The sequence below is a fragment of the Aedes aegypti genome, chromosome 1, assembly GCF_002204515.2.
Source record: "Aedes aegypti strain LVP_AGWG chromosome 1, AaegL5.0 Primary Assembly, whole genome shotgun sequence".
In the NCBI taxonomy this organism is placed as follows: Eukaryota; Metazoa; Arthropoda; class Insecta; order Diptera; family Culicidae; genus Aedes; species Aedes aegypti.
In genome coordinates this window covers 75200911-75220352 of record NC_035107.1, presented here as the reverse complement: position 1 = coordinate 75220352, position 19442 = coordinate 75200911, and the positions used below count along the sequence as shown (strand labels likewise).

The following is a 19442-nucleotide window of genomic DNA, read 5'->3' as shown; positions in this document are numbered from 1 at the left end:
ATTGACATTTATGAAGCTTGAATTGAGACCAAAGGCATTAGCATTCGATATCAACATCTTTCAATCAAAACATTTTCGAAAATCAATCGAACATCAATTGATTTACTACTTAAAGATAAGTTCAAAATATGGTTTCTTTTCCACAAACTCTTTAAGAAATATTTAACTATTTCAACAAAATTAATCGAATCAAAACATCGAATGATGAAAATCGATTCCTTTGATTTTAGGTGCTTCAAACATCGATTAAAAAAATCGATTACTCGGAAAGCAAACATCGATTTTCGGAACATCGATTCAAAATCGCCCAACGCTAGTGTGAACACCGTCATAAAAACACCATGGCTATAATTAAAAATCCAAAGAATCAAGTATTACCTAGAGTAATGAACCGTTCAATTTCAGTAGATACTTTAAACTTTGCGTATTATATTCAGCGATCCTCACGGAAATTCGGTCAATGATAAGAAAATGCAATTTACCGAAGTTGGATTTTTCTCGGAAGCTATGTGAGATACCCTACTACGGAAGGAGGGCGCATCAGAGCGCATCCGGACACAAATCGAATGCACCACTTCCAAAGTTAGATATTTCGCAAAGATTTTGAAAAAATTCATCGTCGGTGAGAAACCGTTTCTAACTTTTTACCGCGCCAACAATTTCTCCTGATGGATGGCCACGTTCTGGGTTTCCACTTGTCGTCATTGATCTTTCTTCATCCTAAAATAGAAAATATTTGACATTGTTTGAAGTATTGAAATTATTGGATTATCGATTCCAATATCCCTGATAGAGACTCGCGAAGAGGAAAAATATCAACGTCATATGCAGCCCATATTCCGCTGTCACAAAACGTCAAATGCAGCCCGCGGTTTTTATGGCTGCAAAAGTGAAAAGTATTGTATTCACATTAAACTGTTATTAAAAATCTCAGTCGACGGAGCAGTTTTTCCCAAAGTTGCTGATAAATCTAAACACAAGATTAGTTATTTCTGATGTCTGCTACGTTTGCTGGCATGAAATTTCACTCAAAAGGCTATTTATAATTCGATGTGATGCAAACGCAAAAATTTTTTGCTAAGAGGTTCATGCGAGAGTTTGAACGGCTTGCGCATGGTTGGCATAAACACAAAGTGGAATAAGAAAAAAACTCAGCAATCACAGAAAAAGAAGGCCGTCTTCGCGAGTCTCGTCTCGGCAATATCCTATAAACAACAATGAAAATTTTTGACTTTTCATGTCAATGAAACAGAATTGTTATATCCGAAGCACAGACAAACAGACGTCACACTCTCATCATTGTCCATTGACCACCTTTTTAACGGGCGATTCAAAAATATGGTGGCCAATCCGCCACCCGCTGCGCTTGCTTCGTTTGTGTTCGTGTTTGACGTTTACACACTACCGCCATCTGTTGGCCCGTCGGCCAAACACGCTGATTTTAGCATTGGGCGTACATGTCCTCGTGACTATGATTTTGATCGAGATTTGTTCAAAGTGTTACGTCTGTTTGTCTGTGTCCGAAGCTTTTTTTGATCCAGTCATAAACATAATTATAGTGCATGCAAGGCACGTCACAGAGGGGTGGTTCAAAAATTATAGCATGCTGGCGTAAAAAGCTCGGTAAGGTTGAAATTTCCTACCCTAATGTTCCACCCACTACTCACGCTCACTCAGGTGTACTGTGAAGTCACTTCTCTCGAATGAATCAACTTGTCAAATAACCAAACAAACAGCACCTGAACGCCAGCAACTCCAAAGAGAGCAAATAAACATTGCATCGTCCTCTCTTTTCGGTTTCGATGAGAGAAATGGCATCGGCTTCGCTTCATCCGAACTCCACAACAAAGCATTCCAAACTCGGAGCGAAACCCGTTCAAACGATACCTGTGCTCGCTCGGGTTCGGACGTGTTTTGGAACGACTACACGACGCTTCGGTTCACTCTCCTTGCTTTTATCTAGTAAATGAATTGAAAATTCCGGATCATCTCCCATCTCGAGAGATTGACACGGTCATTGTGAAGTGTGTTTATTGCGTTTGTGAGACGCGAAACAGTGGCACTTGGAAATGGTGCTTGTTTTTTTTCTGTGTGTGTTTTTTGCGGATTGGTTCCCTGGGTGTAATATCGTGGGATTGTTTTCGAATGTTTTCGCAGCATTTACTTCTGTGGAACGAAATTAAGTACGCTAAAGGTGTATGTTATTGAGTAATAGATTGGCGAATGTGTGTTCGAAGACGATGATTCACCGCAAGCTAAAGTTGGAAGATACAGTAGAGAAGTAGCACCGGAAATTGGACTGGAAGAAACGCAGTTCAGCTGGGAAGCCCATAAAATAGCAGTGTTTTGAAGCGCTTCGGTCGTTTTCAGTATCTGCGCTTTACGACCGTCGTCAATCGCAGTGCAAAAACTGGTTCTAAGCGAACGTGTGAGAGTGCGAAACAAGAGAGAAAGGCATATAGAATTTATGCTCCGTTGCGAATTGCGAGTTTATTGACATTTGGGATCTATTGTAAAGTTGAACGTCGTCATTTCTGTTTATGTTTATCCAAGTGTCGTCAGTGGAAACGAATTCCAGCTGAGAACCGAATACAAATCCAATTGGATTTGGTAATCTCTTTGAATTGCAATTGCAAAGCCCAAATGCAAATCAGCTGTAAGTGTGGAATCCATAGTTTTTAATCCAAAGCACATAAAAAATCGATAATCCTCACCTCGTTCTCCTGCCGGCCGCCTCCCGGAGAAGCCGAGAAGAAAAGTTGGTACGGCACGTTGTTGTTTACTATTGCGAGTAAAACAAATAGCGTGATGCGTACCAAAGTAGGCAGCATTGTGAATTAAATACAGCCAGGCAGTAGTTGCCAGTGGCAGCAGCGGTAAATGTAAAAATAAAATAAATGCTGACAGACCACGCGAGTGAAATTGCATAAATCGATCGGAGCAGGCTGGCGATTTAATTGTGAAACGACTAGAAAGAGTACTACTACAGTGTACAGCTCTGAAACCGTGCAACATTTGTTTGGGTGCAAGTCGTAGCTGCTGTCATTGACACTTGCGAAGTGGATGTTTTGCTAGCAGAAGCGGAGAAGCGGAGATTGCAGACGAAATTCAGTGGCGGAGAAACTTCCATTGATTGATTGATCGATCGATCCGTCGAGCTGTTGGGGCAATCCGGCGAATTGTTTCGGAGCTGAGGTAAGTTGAGTCACTTCAAGGTTGAGTGGAGAACTTTTTTTGGTGGTGGTGGTGGTCTATGGATTGTTCTTTGTGACGAATTGAGCTGGAAATTGCTTTGTCATTTGGTGAAATCTGATCCATGATTTTTGATCGAGCTGATCGATTGTCGACTCTCCGAAGAATGACCTTTGAAAAAGGTTTCTATAGAAATTTAATTTTATATATTTGTGATAATTTGACATAACTTTTATTGAGATATAGAGCAATATCTGCATAGGCGACTTCTTTAGAAAGATTACATTTTTAAATTACTTAATGGATTTCATCCAAGGATTATTCAAGGACCTTCTCCTTGAATTTGATTCTGATGTTTGAGATTATAGGTTTGTCTAAAAGAAAATCAAAATATATTTCAAAAACGAGTTTATTTCAAAATATTGTTTAGGGTTGTTTGTAGCTTCCAGATATTTACCGTAAAATCTTCGTTACTCGATATTCAGTATCTCGAGTTAGAGAACCATAGTGAAAGTTGGTTTTAATGGCTACCTTGATGGTCCCTAGGATTGTAGTTGCTCTGGTTTTGTATTCTGAAACTCACTGTTACATGCATTCACGACTCAAGCGTGTTCATGTGAAGAAAGAGTTCATGAAGGTCTGTCGAACGATAAAAATACGAGACAACACTGATTTGTCATATTGTTTGGTATATATCATGGCCTTTTTCCGACAGTTTACTTGATTGGAAGACGAAGAATCTTCTATGAAAATAAAAATAGAATAGTGTTTGTATGTCACGAGTTGGCTCACGCATTTTCAATTTAACAGCTGAAATCGTAAACTATAACGTGTACATGTAGAATAAAATAAACCAAAATCTTCCGAGAAAGTAGGAAGAAACGGTTAATACAAACTTGAAATTTTGAAGAGGGGCTTTACTTAGCTTACTACATGGCAATACAATGTTTACTGGGTCAACTAGTTGTTTAATTAAAATATAATTTATATTGTTTTCCAAAACTTTTGGCGTTTTGTCCTTTTTAACGTTTTGGCATTCGACTGTTTGTTTACCACACAATATGAAATTGCAGGAACTGGTAAATTCACAACTATGTGATATATTTAGTCAACACTGAATCAACCATTTCACGCACAATACTCGGTTCGTGATCGCATCTATCCATCATCGGTTCTGCCCAGGGATTGAATCCTGAGAAAATTGAGAGAATCTCTTGCGTATCGTTCTCTGTAACTATCATAATATGCTGCACATTACGAAAGACTGTTTATCGTGTACTGCTACAACTTTGATCAGATTGGGGGGATAGTAGTACATGATAAAACCCCTCTAAACATGCTCCAAACCTGAGGAACACTATTACTATTGGAAGTTTGTGGATTGTTTATCGTGCCAGTAAATAAAGACACCTACACCTAACGTTGTTTCCCGTTTTTCCCGCGAGAAAAAATGTTTGTTGTTTTCCCGCGAGAAAAATGGATTTTATCATCGCTCTCTCTCTTTGGGGCTCTCGTTCGCTGCTTCCATTTATCAGACTTGTTCTTCTTCTTCTTTCTGGCGTTACGTCCCCACTGGGACAGAGCCTGCTTCTCAGCTCAGTGTTCTATATGAGCACTTCCACAGTTATTAACTGAGAGCTTACTATGCCAATGACCATTTTTGCATGCGTATATCGTGTGGCAGTACGATAATACTTTATGCCCTGGGAAGTCGAGAAAATTTCCAACCCGGAAAGATCCTCGACCGGTGGGATTCGAACCCACGACCCTCAGCTTGGTTTTGCTGAATAGCAGCGCGTTTACCGCTACGGCTATCTGGGCCCCTAATCAGACTTTGTAACAAGTAAACATTGACGATCGTGTACCGCAACAGATGGGATATTTTTCTTTGATCAAAGTAAATCGTGCTTCATACCTGCCTGGCCGATACACTTGCATGTGCGAGGCATGAGTGAACGCATTTTGCATCCATTCGCCGAATGCATTATTGGGACCTCCGACATCCCAATCCGTACGCGTCGTATCGCATACATTGTAAGGGATATCAGAATTGTCCACAGTTTTCATCCAGTCTTCATGCATAGTCATCACTGACCCACAATGGATATGTTGTGGAATATTCAAGTGCCCAACAAGATCACCTGATTTGAATTTATTTAATCTATTAAGCCTTAGAAAACTCTTCTCCGCTTATTATTGAACAAATTTATACAACGGTAGCAGATGAAGAATAGCATCTAATGCTTTTGACGAAGTGCTTCGCATCGCTCCCGTTATAACGATGGACACAAGACGTTGTACTTTTGATAGTTTTGCTTGTGTTGTGGCCTCTTTTGTTTTTGGCCACTACACTAACGAAGCATATGTTACCTTTGGACGAATTATGGACAAATAAATCCACATTATTATTTTTTGGTGTCAAGCTTCTGCCGAAATTTTTGGAGCATGCCCAAAACGAACTAATAGCTTTATTAGTCACATACTCAATATGAGCATTCCAATTCAGTTTAGAATCCAAAATAACTCCTATGTATTTGACCTGTTCACTAAGGTGCATTTTTACCCTTCCAAGCTTCAAAGCTTTTAGGATGAACTTCTTTTTCTTAGTGAAAGGGACAATTACAACTTTTGAAGGATTTCTGTCAAGGCCCTCTCGAATACACCAAGAATTGGTTAAGTTTAGGGCCAGTTGCATTCGTTCTGAAATCATATTGTCAAACTATCGTCTCATAATAACGACTATATCATCTGCAAATCCTACAACTTCAACACCTTTTTCATCCAAGCTTTTAAGAAGATCGTCAACTACCAAAGACCACAATTGAGGTGAGAGCACTCCTCCTTGTGGACAACCTTTTGTAGCCCTAACTGTTATAGACGAACTTCCCAGCTCGGAAGTGATTTCTCTTTTTGCAAGCATATAATTGATCCAGTTAATGATATTCTCCTCCAAAAATGCCGTGAATACCAAGTCCCAACGCATCACTTGTTCATCGATTTCAAAGCGGCTTATGATAGCATCGACCGCGAAGAGCTATGGAAAATCATGGACGAGTACAGCTTTCCCGGGAAGCTCACAAGACTAATAAGAGCAACGATGGACGGTGTGCAGAATAGCGTGAAGATTTCGGGCGAACATTCCAGTTCGTTCGAATCCCGCCGGGGACTCCGACAGGGTGATGGACTTTCGTGCCTGCTGTTCAACATCGCGCTAGAAGGTGTCATGCGGAGAACCGGGTTCAATAACCGAGGTACGATTTTCACAAGATCCAGCCAATTTGTTTGCTTCGCGGATGATATGGATATTGTCGGCAGAACATTTGGAACGGTGGGAGACCTGTACACCCGCCTGAAACGTGAAGCGACAAAAGGTGGTGAATGCGTCAAAAACAAAGTACATGCTGATAGGCGGAACCGAGCGCGACAGAGCCCGCCTGGGAAGCAGTGTTACGATAGACGGGGATACTTTTGATGTGGTTGATGAGTTCGTCTACCTCGGATCCTTGTTAACGGCTGATAACAACGTTAGTCGTGAAATACGGAGACGCATCATCAGTGGAAGTCGCGCCTACTATGGGCTCCAGAAGAAGCTGCGGTCGAGAAAGATTCACCCTCGCACCAAATGTACCATGTACAAAACGCTTATAAGACCGGTGGTCCTCTATGGACATGAAGCATGGACCATACTGGAAAAGGACCTGCAAGCACTTGGAGTGTTCGAACGAAGGGTGCTTAGGACGATCTTTGGCGGAGTACAGGGAAACGGTGTGTGGCGGCGGAAAATGAACCACGAGCTCGCTAAGCTCTACGGCGAACCCAGTATCCAGAAGGTTGCGAAAGCCGGAAGGGTGCGCTGGGCAGGGCATGTTGCAAGACTACCGGACAACAATCCTGCAAAGATGGTGTTCTCGTCGAATCCGGTTGGCACAAGAAGGCGAAGAGCACAGCGAGCGAGGTGGCTTGATCAGGTGCAACAAGATCTGGAGAACGTGGGCCAAAATCGAAGTTGGAGAGACACAGCCATGGACCGAGTAAATTGGCGTAACATCGTTAACGAGGTTTTATCAAATTAATTGATGTAACACCAACTAAATAAATAATAATGATATTCTTGTTGAAATTCCTTTTCTGCATTGCACGAGTCATTGATTAATAGGAAGCGTTGTCAAAGGCTCCAAGAAGGTCCAAGAATGAGCAAAGTGCTATTTCTTTCACTGAAAGAGTTTTTTCCACTTTTGTTACCAATGTATGAAGTGCCGTAACTGTTGACTTACTCGATTGATAAGTAAACTGCGAGTCAGATAATGGACACTTCAGCATGTATGTTGAATTGATGCAACACTTTTTCCATAGTCTTTAACACAATTGATGAGAGACTAATAGGTCTATATGACTTTGGATGTATTTTATCTCGTTTTCCTATTTTAGGAATAAAGATAACCTTCACTGCTCTCCAATCAGATAGAATACAGTTTAATCTTAAGCTTGCTGTGGTGCACTGCACTATTATAATAACTACATTAAATTGTTACGCTTGACAATGTTGTATGAACCTTGTCACATAAGTGTATAAACCTTGACACACTAGTTGAGAGTAATAATTATTTAGTGTGTTATGGTTAGAGTGTAGAGTGACAGGCGGATGATAACTGCTGAGTTCCGGGGCATCCGGAATATCATCCGCGTGTGTTAAAGAACCGGAACGGTGAGATACCACAGTGGCGATGAAAATGGGATATTTTTCCCGGATCGGCGTCTACAATTGTTAAGAAAATAAAGGTAAGGTTGAAGTTTGTTGATTAGTATTTCGACTGGTGTGACTGGCAGGTCGAAGATATGATGAAACAGCTCACGGGTTGCAAAGTCGGCAGTTGTCCTTTCTGGTTCCTAGTATGAATGTTGTGAGAACATGGACATAAGGAATCGGGCACTGCACTGTTTTGATTTTCTACATAATTTTACAGCTTGAAGTGGAAGGAGGAGGAAGAAGAAGTGAAAGTGGAATAGGGCACTGCACTGTTTTGATTTTGTACAAGATTTTAACTTGTACTAGTCTGTTGTTTACAAATTTCATAGAAGTTTTCACTCTTTTGAGAGAGCAAGAATTTGATACTGGGCCCAACAGACAAATGATTTTTGGAGGTTAAAATCAATGACATTATGTTTTATGTAACAACACGCATATGGTGAAATGTGTTTCTTGACATGGTGATTTTGTGGCAGATGTGAAAGTGGAGAGCAATAGAAGAAGAATGAGAGTCTGCAGGTGTTCTACCGCCAGTGATGTTACCTTAATTTGGGTTACCAGAGATCTCCAGATGGAGTTGCCATTTTCTAATGCTATATGTAAAAAAAACAATAGAAAAGATGAAGGGTCAGTGAAACTTGTTCCATAGAGAATTTAAAATAGCTGGTGCATTGCACGGCGTTGCTCTTCGAGAGCGTACGAAAAAAAAAGAAAGCTGGTGCATTGCACAGCGTTGCTCTTCAAGAGCATACAAAAGAAAAGAGGCTGGTGCACTGCACAGCGTTGCTCTTCGAGAGCGTTAAAAAAAAGAGGCTGGTGCATTGCACAGCGTTGCTCTTCGAGAGCGTTCAAAAAATAAAAAGGCTGGTGCATTGCCCAGCGTTCGCCTATGAGTATGTGTGAAAGAGAAAATGCTTTGCATAGCATTATATTTTACAGAACAGATCTGAAAAATAATATCAATCTACTAAACAGTGTTGTTATGTATTATGCGTCCAGTAGGGGTATTTTGCGCATGAAGAAATGAAATGGTTGTATTATGCTTTGAGCTTAATTTAAAAATGCGCCACGTTGAGCTGCTTTTGAGCTAAGCATTGTCTGGTTTGATGCCGAGTCGTTCAAAATAATTTAAACGGGACTGAGAAATAAAAGTGATTCAAACACGCTGACCAGTTTCGGAAAAGGTTGTAATCATTCGTATCGAGAAAAAAAGCAAGGTCATAGAAAAAAAATTGAAGTGATTAATTAAGATTGCACGACTGTCAACTGAACGACTACTCTTCATTGATGGAAGCAGGAATATTTCAAATCAGAGAAATGTCGGTAGGTTGAGGAACAAAGCAAGACAGAGGCTAAATCGGTAGCACGTAGCTATCTATAAAATTTCTACATTTCAAACTGATGTCGATTCACTTGGTTCATCCTTTCTTTTACATTTTTAAGTGTCACACCTTCCGATTTGGTGTCAGAGCAATAAAATTGTGATAAGGTCAAAACAAATTGAAACTACGAATTGTTGAAAGATATTTGATGATACAAAACAATAAATTCGCAACCTTAAAGGCAGCAAGCGCTGTGCATTGCTTTTCCAGTGACCCATACATGAGAGATTTTGTTTTGATATCTTAGAATCGTTTTATGAGTAAAATGAATAACAGTAGTGTTCTGAGTTTTATTCAAGGTATTGAGAAGTAAATACCGTTTTGCATCGAATTCCCGGACGCTTCGAAAGCCGGACACTCTGAACAATTTCAGCGTTTTTGGTTGTTAAAAATTAAATTAAATGTATATTAGATTATACCTATCAAATAATACATTAAAATTAATCATTTTAAACATATTAGCATCGTAGTAGGTGGTGAAAATTAAAAGAAAAGCATGAAAAACAAAATCACTTGTCATCGTAGGTACTTGTTTTAGCACTGCTTAGCCAATTGGCTAAAATCCAGTTGAAATCGTTCATCATTATTATTCAAAGTAAACAAGTTTCTACACGTTGTTTTATGTTTTAAACGGTTGATATTATGTTTGAGTAAGAATGTTGAAGAATTGTTTGAAAATTGAAAAAATACGTATTTTTAACATAAATTGCAGGTGTCCTGATTTCGAGGCAAAATTATTTAATGCTTCAAATGCCGGACGCTTATGCTTAAAACTTCTGGTAAGTAAAAATAAACAAGATTTTAATACTACCGTTAACTAATAATATATTTTTTATACAAACATGTTAAATTTCATATTGCCGGGAGGTTTCAAACGACGTGAAAGTGTTTAATCTTGAAGAGAAGCTAACCAAAGATAACGTCATTGAACCTTTATACATAATTACGGATGGAGATAGTTTTCGTTCTCAAAATCAATTTCCACGTGAAGATGAACGGTGAACAAGGCGCATTTATATGATGATAACGTGTTTTAACAATGTTTAAGAATAAAAAGGTACCTTTTGTATAGAATTCAACCAGGTGAGAGAAGAGACACCTTTTTTTTCTAAATATAGTTGTTCTACGATCGAACCAATTCAAGTCTTGCTCGTTTTAATGGAGAAAAATAAACTTAGAATTTGTGAACCAAATATTTATATTTGAAACGTGTTGAACTACAAAGTGATACTCAAATTTTCAAACCCAATTGGATAGAAAAATCAAATTGTTCAGTACGATATACATACTGCCGTTCTACGCATAATCGTCCCATGTTCCAAAATATGCAATCGAGAAAAACGCGTTTAAAGATTTTAACACATTTAGGCCTTGTATTGACCAGGTTTGTGGTGAATTAAATTAAAATCTTTACAACAGTATAGAGAATAGCGTGTTCATTAGAGTCAAGAGTTTTTATTATGGGAATAAAGTAAATTTAGCTACGAAATTCAAAGTGGGACTGTTATGCCTAGAAATACGGGGTTTTTGGTGAATTTCTACGCATAACAGTCCCACTGATATTAGTGACCAATTATGTGCTAGGCGTAATGCTGTAGATGACCGTTCTTACGGTATAGATTGTACCGAGTGTAGCGGACGTATATCCTCAAGACTATCTTAAGGCACCTAATGACGGCTCAAGTGACATGTGCCAAACGGAGCCACGTGTGGGGAAGTGAAGAAATACGATTTTATAGTTTGGGATGGAAAGCATAGTTTTCTGTATGTGTGATAATGAGACAATGTATGAGTTAGTGAAAGAAAGAGTGGATGAGTAAGTTAGAGAGTTTATAAGATGTTATAAATTAATATATCGACTCTTCCAGCTGCAGGCTTGACAGAAACTCATCTGCGAATTTAAGGTTATTTTGCGGAGCAAATATTTAACTCAAAATTCACGACATAAATCTTCACACGATTTGACATTTCTTTGGACTTGGTTTGCAAAATCATGATTTTTGATACATCGCAAATAAAGCTTCAGAACCATCAACATATTTGCCACTTGCATCGAAGAACCCATTACCCAGAATAACCCAGTATGTGGCCAGGTCACCCAAAACCTCTTGAACTATTCTTCTTTTGACATGACTTTGACTTCTTCTTGACTTCATCAAGTTTGATGTGTCGCAAGATAGGTCTCAGAATCGCCAATATAATAACCACCTCTTCTGGAGAACAGGGTACTCTAAACAACCTGGCATGTTATCAAGTTATCCAAGAACCTTTGAATTACCCTTATTTAGCCTTGATTTGGGAATTTATGTAGTTTGATGTTGCCAGCTAGGTTTCAGAACCGATGGTTTAGAGGTTATTTCTCCGAGGGAACCGGGAATTCGGAACAATCCGACATGTGGTCAAGTTATTCAAATACATTTGAACCACCTTTAGACATGATTTGCAAATTCATGAAAATTGATATGTCGCAAGCCAGGTTTCAGATTCGCCAATAAAATATGGCCACTTCCACCAATGAACCGGTATTCGGAACAACCCAGCATGTGGCCAAGTCATCCAAAAACATTCGAACTATTTTTATTTAGACTTGGTTCGCAAAATCATGAAGTTGATTTGTCGCAAGCCATGGACTCGAAAATAAAAAATAAAACAGGTTGTGTTCCACATGGGATGTAAAGCCAACGTAAGAAGGTGTTCAAAACGATTTTCCCAAACACCAGCTAATTCAAAATTGCCTACTGACTATTTTGTTCGAGATCAGCGCAGCGAATTGTATAGTGTGACAGTTATGCGTAGAAATACAGTAGTGGGACAGTTATGCGTAGAAATTCAACAATGGGACAAATAGACTTGGCTTGCTTTTCATTGAGTTTCCGAACAAAGTAAATTATTGGTGTGTGTTTTCTAAAACTATACGTAAAAATAAGCTGTTTAATGTCAAAAAGTCAAAATGCACAAAAAGTAACATGGGACAATTATGCGTATAACGGCAGCATATATGTGCCCCACTGTCTTCGCTCATAATAAGTCCATTGTGTGTACCACACAAAAGCATCATTTTCAAATAAGTAAACTACATACAATTTTAAGTTAATTACTCAGATGTCAAGCCACAATCACTCATTGGTTATTAAAATTGTATATGGTAACGGATTACCTTACTGCCGTGAATCGCAAGTCAGTCCCATCTGCATTTTCGTCAAAATTGAGTTGAGTCCAGTTTTCAACATATCTTCCAATGCTCTTTCAGCTGCACTAACGAGATAATAAGGTTTGTTCGGAAAAAATAGAAAAAAAAACACCAAGTCAAATTGTCACATAACGAAAAGTAGCCGCATATCAGTCCCACTACAGATTCCCGCACCGTATAACAGGAAAATGAACCGTGTTTTGTTCATCTTTATATTTTTCTCGGAAAGATATCGTAGCGAAAAGCAAATTGTGAAAGTTTCATTGAGATTTGAACATTACCAAATCCTCTGGAATTTTTTGAATATTCGTATGGAAAACGAGTTTGGAAACTTCACAGCCCATTTTCTCAATGCCTACTTTTTACAGATGGGACTGACTTGCGATTCACGGCAGCTTACTCAAATATTCAACTGGTTTTTTATCTGCTGTGAACTGCAATAATCGATTATTTTAGCATCAATCATTTGAGTTATACATAGATATCAACATTATAAATACCAGTTGATGGAACTCTTGAAACCTGCCATTTTTTGTTTATTTTTTTTAATTGCACGCTTTCATATTCTCCAAAGAGTTTCGATTTCATTTGGAGATTAAACACCGAAAAATAGACTGCTGATGCATATGATAAATTTCCAATAACAACCGGAATATTAATTTATTACACAACATTGGTAAAATTGGTAACTTCAACACAATTTTGAATATCATGATTTCCAATAGATAAAAAAAACACTAGCTATTACAATTAAAAATAACAAACATAGGAGTTTAGTTTAGAAAAATAAACTGATCAACCTTCTGCTTGGTATTGATTAACTTACAAAATATTTCGAACATTTTTTTAGATATTTTTAATAAAGCGAAACAAATAGAAATATTACTTCCGAATAAAACTAACATTTAAGATGCTTAATTTTCATGTGATTTTTTTTTACAAATACCTTGTTCACAACGATTTTTAATGATAATATCCAAGTGTCCGGATTTCGAAGCAACGTGCATCTCTCATTTTCAGTGAATCAAATTGTCATCAAAATAGACGAAAAACAAACAACAAAGCAAGCTCTCTCACAACCGTTTGTCTCAACTGTTGCGGATAAGGACACAATCCAAAACAAAATTGTCATGACAATCACAGAGCGCAACATTGTTGCAACCTTTTCAACTCGCGAATAATCAGTTATTTTAAACACAAAACCAAATTTGTTTTATGGATACTGTTTGATAATATGTCAATGTTTACCAACACGGGGAATGTTCTCGAAAATTGCAATGCGAAGCCTAGAAAATCGCTGCGCATGTGATGATCGATCTTTGTCATATTCTGTTCAAGTGATGATAAACTGATGTTGCGGAATAAAATTGTTGCAACAAGAATAGGAGATGACAATATCTTTGTTGCCGCGTGTTGGGTGACAATTGATTCACTGCTCATTTTTAATATTTTTAGTGATTAATTCCAAATTTAAAGCTTCTTTTACCCAACTAACAGACGAAAAGTATATTTGTTTCGATAATAAACTGAAATAAATATTCATTAGACTTCAAACTAATAAAAAAATCCAGCGTTGAATGTTACAAGGTGCTTAAGTGTCCGGATTTCGAAGCAAAACGGTATATCAGGATACAGTTGAGTTATTTATCGGAAAAGTTATAAAAGATGTAAACAAAATATAGAAGGCTGCATAACTGAAATTAAATAGCATTTTGAATAACTATGATTTGAATGTGTAAAACAATAGAAAAAAAGATGGTGGATACTCAGAAGTTTCCACATGAAGTTTCAAATTTGAGTTTAATTTCAGAAACCCTCTGGCTAAGGTTTATGTGCTGTTTCGCATTGTGTTTGAATATCAGAGAAGATGTTGAAATAATTTCATCGTTAATTGCATAAATCAGAATCTAACTTGTTGTCGGAATAAGTGGGTACAAATACAACTATAATCGTAACTAGATAAAAAAGGATAAAATAACAAAAAAAATATACATACAATTTATGACTACATGTGACCATCTTATAAATTTTATCAATGTTGAGCCGAACAACTAACTTCATCAAAGTTTGATGCTTGGTAAATACCCGGTAAACAAGTTTTGGCATCTAGAGAAAAAAGGAGATGTGGTGCTCTGCACTATTATAATGACAACATTGCATTGTTACGCTTGACAATGTTATATGAACCTTGTCACATAAGTGTACACGCAAAAAAAAATTGTGCGGTAAAAACTACCATTTTAGGGGGTTAACTTAAGCGTTCGCACCGGCAATTTTCAGCAGACCAGAAATGCGCTTGATTTTACATGTCTGTAGTCGAAATCAGATTGTTGTAATTTTGTTCTGTCAAATGTACCAGTAGGTGGGGTGTACCGTAAACATCGTAAATTAGTCTGAATTTCCATGGTAGTTTTAAGAATGGGCGTAGTCAGCTAAAATAGTTATTATTACCACAGAAATTTTTCCCGTGTATAAACCTTGACACACTAGTTGAGAGTAATAATTATTAAGTGTGTTATGGTTAGAGTGTAAAGTGACAGGCGGATGATAACTACTGAGTTCCGGGGCATCCGGAATATCATCCGCGTCTGTTAAAGAATCGGAACGGTTTGATACCACACTTGCCTTAAACATCTCACTCAGTAAGAGGCGAAATCAGCACTGCTTATCCGTTTTGAATCAGTGCTGGGAATATTCCGTCCACTCCTGCAGAATTGTAAGACTGAGAAGATTATGAGCGTGTTTCATTCTTGCATTTGTAAATATTACGTCTGCAAGATCTGGTTCAGAGATTACTATTCTAACAGATGACAAAGCTTCAACAGAACATCTTTCATATTCAACTGGTTCAGAGCTGTTTGAATCCACACAAGAAATTGACCTAGGAAAATGAGTTTCCATGATCAAATTTAAGGTTTCATCCGGAGTTTTCGTAGAAACTCCGAACTTTCGTTTCACCGACCCTAGCTTAAACGTGAGATCTTTGGCTAGCGCTTCAGATGTAATCTTCAGAGGTAGCATTTATATTTTCACATGTTTAAACCCAAGATCTTCTTTTAGATTTTCTTATTTCCCTGTTATATTCAGTCAAAGCTCTCCTGTATCGAGCTTAGTCTGAAGTTTGTTTCGCTTTATTAAAAAGTTTACGAGAGAGTTTTCGCAACCTTTCAAGTTTAGTGTTCCACCAAGGCACGTCTCTACTAAAAGAAGATTGCTTCATAGGACAATTAGTATGGAACGGATGAATGATTTTCCCCTTTACCTCTTAAGAAAACGACTCTAGTTTTTTAATAGAATAATTTGTTTATCCTTCGTAAATGAGTTGGAATCTAAGCACTGTCCATGTACACAATGTCAAATCCAAAACCTCCTGTCTGATTTAATTCAAAAAAGGTAGGTTCATAACCCTTATTACATATGAATTTAATATATTTTATAGATTACTGTTATTTTAAACAAAAAAATCACTTTTATTTGAAGCATACAATTTTCCAGCGAAACTTGCAGCACTGATTTGATGCACGTTTCACACATGTCATATCATCCAAGTTTTGACAAAATGTTGCATGCAACTTACCATCCAAGCATATAATATATAGCATGCTATGCAAGAAAATTCTTGCTGTCGCTATCATCATGCATGATGGCCGTGTTCTTTAATCGTTTTATTTACCGCCACACCTGATTTTTGTATGAGGAGAAGTCGCGAAAATCCTAACAGCGGTATCTAATGCACCTTTTGCACTGCCACTCACCATTTTAATACCGGTAATTACACATAGAAAGTCAATTTCTATGTGGGCCGGATAAACAATTGTGCACTTGAGAACAGTGGGCCAGAACACAGGTAAGATGATACTTTATGCCAAGGGAACTCAAGGAAATTTCCATAACGAAAAAATCCTGAACCGACCGGGAATCAAACCCAGACATCTTCAGCATGGTTTTGCTTTGAAGCCGTGGACTTCAACCACTCGGCTTAGGAAGGTAGCTGTTCTAATTGTTCAACTGTTTCGATCAGTCGGGACAGCTTCTAAGATCCATACGGATAAGTTTGGCATTCTCAAAAGCTGTTCAATTGTTTTTGAGCGGTTGAATAGCATCCTAAACTTGCCTGGAGATAGTTCCAGTATGATACGCAGTACAGACGTTGATATTTCTATTGCTGTGTTGCCCCTCATTGTCTGCACTCTCTCGGCCATCCAAGTGTTCATTAAGTGCTGCTTCCACATTTCAATGATCTCCTGACCATCCTTCAAGATACTTCCATCTTTATCCACGCCCATCTCGACTCGTGACACGAAGCCTATAACTGTTCACGTTCTGCCGAGTCCTTTGCTGCAGCATGAAAGCACGTACTGCATTATTTTCCTCCAGAAAATCTACCTGTAGTTCTTGTTAAACTGTGTTACGTTAACTCTGTTCCATGTATTCGACATCGCTTTCGATTACAGCGTATGGAGTGAATTCAATATTTTCCAGCACATTTATATTAAGAAACTGTCCCATGGTTGGATGAAAAAACGTTGAATTCTAGAACATCGAATGCCAAAGCGTCTAAATGACAATACGTCGAGAGAAGAGAATTGAAAGAGGATATTTTTTTTTTGGAAAAAATGATTCTCTTCCGGGAAATCTCCGCTTAGAGAGACAAAACGTCGAATGCCAAAATGTCGAACTCTAAACGTCGAAAGCAACAAAACGTCGATTATTCAATCTTTCGGAAAAGAATCATTCTTCCAAGAATATTTCGTTTCCTTCCCTTTCTCTCCTTTCGACGTTCTGTCCTTTCGTCGTTTTGTCTCTTCGACGTTTTATTCTCACGACATTTCGGGATACGACGTTTTGTCTCTCAACCCGTATCCGAAAGCCGTTTTGTTCCTTATGATGTTTTGACATTGAACGTTTTCTCTTTCGTCATTTTGTCCTTAAACCAACAGACTCATTCAGTAATAGCTAGATTGAGTTAGTAAATACCTTTTCATCAATCGAAAACTGCACAGACCCAACCTCAATGAAAACTTCATCTACCTCATTCAGAGAATTTCCCTCAAGGTCTAAATCACATCGCCAGACGAACGAACGATAATAATGAAGTGCCATTTCAAACAAAAGTCTACCTCGCACGTTCAACCAGGTCAAAGTCATGAGCAATCATCATCATTTCGTCGCTCCATCGAACCCCACGATATTAAGCTTTTTCACCATGTGATACGTTTTCTCCATTCAATCGTATCAAACGCAAAAATGAGCACCCGTCTAAATGATGGAATTTCATTTACATCGGAGCGAGTATTATGAGCACGCAGTGATACTCTCCATTTGACGCTTAAATTCGCTGCACCATTTATAATTAAACACAACAAACGAAAGCTTCCATTAATTTATCCTCTCCTCGCGCCTTGGTGGTACCGCAGGCCCTTTTCCTTTCCATTTGAATTGGCAGTCGAATGGAAAACAGAAGAAAAATATCGCCCCGAAGATAAACACGCATTTTAATTATGGGAGTTAGACTTGGATGTATCGCGACGACGACGACGACGGCGACGATGAATGGTGAGTTTTCTCACCTATTGCTTGCCGGGGTGGCGATGAAAATGAAATTTATACCACCTTCTCACAGACACCGCCCAAGTGCTGCTCCGCACAGTGGTTGCATTTGTTCTACGAAGCGGTCATGGATCTGTTAATACCATAAATTATGGTAGATCCTACCAAAAATTGTGCATCTACCTAGCAGGATTTTTAACGAAAGTGTTCGTAATTTAAAAATATGTTGTATGCAACTCGTTGCAAATCCCAATTTTTGTAGCACTCGTAGTGTTTATACTACTCTTCAAGACTCGTTGTAAAAATGTACGACTCGTGCTAAAAAAAATCTTCATTTTGCAACTTGTTGTATAAATAACTACTTCTACATTTCCAAGATCATAATTCATCCAAGAAATGGTAAAGGGATGAATAACAACCCACCTTATTCTTCGAATTTTGGCCTATAGCCATTACCACTGTGCACCGCTACTGCATTCGACCGTCTGTCTGTGTGCTGTTTGTACGACGATGCATTTCATCAAATCGTACCCGATAGTGGAAGATAGCAACGGAACGATAGTGAAAAACAACCGGGCTTAGTATCATCGTCGTCGTGGTCGCGTTTGAAACAATAGAATTGGTTTTTCTACAACCGACCACGCTACCATTAAAGCACCGACTCCTGCCCCTCCTCTCTGGAGGTGTGGATAGCTTGGGGGTGGATGCATATTTCATGCGCCACCGGTGGTGTGCCGTCGATTGAGCTGAAGCGCGTGCGAATGCTCAAAGAAAGTGAAAACGGTCGGTGGTGGTTGGCAGTGATTGTTAGGGGTTTTATAGGTTTGTTTTATTCAGACACCATAATCGAATTCAAATGATGGTTTTAATTCAGTTTAAAGAGGGATTATAAGGGTTGAAGGTTTTAAAAACTGTGATGATTTTTGTATAAGAATATTTTCAAACTAATGAAAACGATTTCATCTTTATGGCATTATGTCCCCCAGATTTTCACGGAAAATGCTTTTGAACTTTCAGGAAAAATTCTCTTGGATTTTCACAGAAATATCCCTTGAGAGAAGGTAGAGTTCTCTCAAATTTTCAGCGAAAAATCTCCTAAATTTTCAGGGAAAATTCTCCTGAATTTTCATAAAAACTCTCCGGAATTCTCAGGGAAAATTCTTCTGAATTTTCACAGAGAGTTCTTCTGAATTCTCACAGAGAATTGTTCTGAATTTTCACAGAAAATTCTTCCGAATTTTCACAGAAAATTCTCCTGAATTTTCACAGAAAATTCTCCTGAATTTTCACAGAAAATTCTCATCCCATTTCTCTAGAATTTTCAGGGAGAATTGTCTTGAAATTTCAAGTAAATCAACCTGTAATTTCAATATAGTTCTAT

The 19442-nt window shown here is 38.3% G+C and overlaps 1 protein-coding gene across 2 annotated transcripts in view; it reads left to right on the top strand.

Annotated features, from left to right (window-relative positions):
* Nucleotides 1–1871: 1871 nt before the first annotated feature.
* The window catches only part of LOC5569924, a 155247-nt gene continuing 137676 nt past the window's right edge, over nucleotides 1872–19442 (top strand). For both annotated transcript variants that reach the window (XM_021840151.1, XM_021840145.1), the window contains exon 1: nucleotides 1872–3195. The gene's annotated coding sequence lies outside the window, so the exon portion shown is untranslated. The remainder of the gene's footprint in view (nucleotides 3196–19442) is intronic.